The 3,739-nt window shown below is 33.4% G+C and overlaps 1 long non-coding RNA gene across 1 annotated transcript; it reads left to right on the forward strand.

Annotated features, from left to right (window-relative positions):
- Positions 1–1,824, forward strand: LOC130649361 (uncharacterized). The gene is made up of 2 exons (XR_008983039.1): positions 1–731; positions 1,577–1,824. It is a non-coding gene; the product is annotated as an uncharacterized LOC130649361 (long non-coding RNA).
- The last annotated feature ends 1,915 nt before the right edge of the window (positions 1,825–3,739 follow it).

Below are 3,739 nucleotides of genomic sequence, written 5' to 3' on the forward strand. Positions count from 1 at the left end.
CGGCACAAGACGTTTTAAAGACGCCTTTTCTGGAGCTTTTTTGCGCATGAAATATGCGCGCACCCGAAATACGTCTTTTAAACGTCTTTAAAACGCATGTGTCAGACGCGCATTTTAAAGGCGTCTTTAATGCGTCTTTTTCAGGCACGGTCTTTTTCGTTTGTGATAAAAGACGTCTTTAAGACGTCTTTTTCGTGCATAATTAAGACGCGCATTTGAAAGACGCAAAAAAGATCGAGAAAAGACCGGTTTTTATTCGTGATATAATTGGTCTACTATTTCTCCGCGGGTAACATGTTTAATTACTTCTTTCATGTAAAAACGATAATGCCAATAAAAAAATATATCTCACAATAACTTGATTTTAAAAACTTGTATTGTATTAAAATAGCAGAGTAAATCTGTATTTATCATTCAAAAGAGTGATTAAAGAGTAAAAAACTTAATTATTACCCCCGTCTGTACAATTTTAAACGTCTGAAGTGGCGGTAACTTTTAAACAAAACCAAGTCGAGAAGGGAAACCGGTTGGTTGCAGAGAGTAAGTTAAAATTGTTTTTGTTTTTATTTGCATTATTCATCAAATGAGTTCTGGCAATATGGTAGCCCAATGAGCTGAGGCTTGTTTCTTCGTAAAACTGATCGTATTTTTTCATGAGCACCAAAAAAGTTATCTTTTTATTTTGTGAAACGAGTTTGGGGACTAAGAGCTATGGATCGTATACAGTTAAGGTCATGTATATATATTTATTTTCTTGTTTACTTTTTTTACTGTTAAAGCTAGTAGCTATGCTAGCTGCAACCCTGAAAAATTAGTGAAAAATTTTTCCAGGGTTGTAGCTAGGTGTTTCTAGCCAGGTAGTGTAACCATAAGTCTCATAAAGCCAGGTTTTAGATGCTATCTAAAGAGGAAATACCTAGTCACAAAAGTTTATAGTTGTACCAGCTAGCTAGCAAACATTTATAAGCCTTTTACACCCAAAAGCCACCACGCCACCCACACACAAACCCTGTTGATTCTGCGTGACTTGTACAATTGAATTTTAAAATTAAACAAAAGTATTTACATCACAAAAAGTACCTGTGATTTAATAAAATTTCCAAATTAAGATTATTAGAAAGTCATACAAAATGCAGAGAAATATTTGTGATATCTTGCAGCTATTTCTTAAGGGAAAATGACATATACTTTGCCGGTCACAGACATGTTTCTGTAACTTGACCTGAACTAAAAACTGACGTTTCTTAAAAATTATTTAACTAAATATTTTATTAAGAACATTGATGAATAAATCTTCACTTTCTTAAATAAGTTTTGTAACTATAACTTTAGAGTGGATCTGTCTGTACTTAATGGAAATTGTCAAGCTAGTTTAAATTTTATTCACAGGCTGGCTATATTTTTAACTAACATTACATCAATTTTAGCTAAGCATTAAATTTATTTCAGAAATGGATAAGGCAAAGAGGCGGAATGAACGACGGAGGTTGCAACAAAAAGTTGCCTATTTCAAATTTTAGAATTAAAATAAGAAAAATAAATCTCACAATCGTCTTTTTTTTTCTTTTTTTTTTAGATGCTATTGCACGAAAGTACCCTGCAGCCACGGAGAACGATGTGCGCAATCAAATTGCAATAAAGCTAAAAAACGCCCCTGATCAAAAGGGCGGTGCCGGTCGCCAAAAAGCAAACCAGCCGGAATGAAATATTTAATATTTTTGTTATTGTTTTTCTGTTTGTTTATTTCGCTCCACAGGATTTGGAACTGTTAGTCTTTATTTATTTATCACGAGCATTTATACATGATAGTCATTCAAAAACTACCGTAGTTTGTCTAATTTAACACGCCCTCTTATTAACGCACATAGGCCATTTTTAGCAAAAATTGTAATTTATTACCAAAACAGACTTATTCTTTTTACATATCAGTACAGTACGCTCTGGGAAAGTGGAACCTACCTGTGGCGGAAAACATTGAAAGAGCCCGAAAAAAAATCTATCCGATGGTTCTTCTAACAAGATTTATAAAAAAAGTAAAAAAACAAATTATGTTTGGTCACAGTATTTCTATAACATAAGGCAGATAATATAATTTGAAAAAAATTCTTATTTTCCGGGCTTATAATTTTTTTGCCTTTTATTAACGCGTGTTTAGTTTCGTTCCAGTTTCTATTTTATTTCCCTTTAATTATTAACGCGTGAAAATAATTATTTTTATATTTACAAAAACTACGGTATTTTAACTTGTAAGTATTCGAATATAATTAGCGATTCTAGACTCACATTATTTGGTCCTTAATCTATGGGGGAATTCAGACTGAGTACTAAGCCTCAACGTTCTTTTAAACTAGGTTCTCATAGAAAGAAAAACGTGTAGTAACTAACTAATTTGAGCAAATACTGATGTTTAACTGCTGTGAATAAAATTATTGTAAATTTGTTGATAATATAGAATTATTTATGATATTTATGATTTTAAAGAAAATATTACAAAAAGATAAAGTTATACAGTTTTACTGCATTTCTAACCCCTCTAAGGACAAAGGTTGTTTGAACAGCTTTCTAGAATGACTTTATTTAGAGTTTACGTCTTATTTGCCACTAAAAAAGACGCACAAAAAAGACGCAAACATTTAAGACCTATAAAAGACGCACTTAAGACGCATTTAAAAAAACGTCTTTAAAAAGCATTACAAAGACGTCTTTAAGACTGCGAAAAGGACGTCTTTAAGACGCACAAAAAGACGCCATAAAGACGTCGGAAAAGCGGACATTTAAGACCTAGAAAAGACGCATTTAAGACGTATTTGAAAGATGTCTTTAAAACGCATTTGGAAGACGTCTTAAAAACTTAAAAAAAGACGTCTTTACGACGCATGGAAAAGACGTCGTGAAGACGCACGAAAAAAGACGTCAGGAAAGCGGACATTTAAGACCAAAATAAGACGCCAAAAAGACGCACGGAAATGCGTCTTAAAGACGTCTTAAAGACGTTTTTTTGCCGGCTGGGTAGGGTAATAGCATAGAAGGTACACAACTTGCATGTTTTTTGTTTTTTATCTTTGCGCTTTTGTTCTTTTTTCATGTGCAGCTGCTAAACCGGCTTTCACAAGCTTGCGCTGTAAGTATGTCAGACGAAAAAGGGCGTTGAAAGAAACAAAGAAATCAAGTACTGCTGCGAAAAAAGTATTAAAAGCAGAAAAAGATGTACAAGAGTACGCTTTTCTGGGTTGGTTAGACAATTCTGTATATTGAAGTGCTGGAATCAGCTGCTGAATGGCTACTGAAATACCTTCTGACGCTAGTAAAACATTTTTGGAACATCCGTTTATTGAAGATACAGAAAACATGCTTGGTAATGAAGTTATTGCATCCTTTAAACAGCAAAGTAGTATTACAACTAGCTCCTCTGCAATAACAACCGATATTGCAAATACACTCATATCTAGAACACCATCCTTCATTTCGCAAGCCACTGGAACTAAAAGTGGATAAAAAATAAATGACAGAAGGTAGGGTTGGGGGGAGGGGAAGCGCTTATGGAATTAATCGCCACATATTTGTTTATTTGGCAAAAAATGAAGCAGAATGAAAGCATTGAATGAACGGCAAAAGCGAATAGCAAAGAATGAAATAACAATTGTTATAAATAGAAAAGTTCTTGAACAGTTGAATAACGAGTTAAGCTTGCTTGAAAATTTCAGTCAAATATATGTTCATGATTGTTAACACCTTTTTT

This window comes from Hydractinia symbiolongicarpus, chromosome 7, assembly GCF_029227915.1.
Source record: "Hydractinia symbiolongicarpus strain clone_291-10 chromosome 7, HSymV2.1, whole genome shotgun sequence".
NCBI classification, from domain to species: Eukaryota; Metazoa; Cnidaria; class Hydrozoa; order Anthoathecata; family Hydractiniidae; genus Hydractinia; species Hydractinia symbiolongicarpus.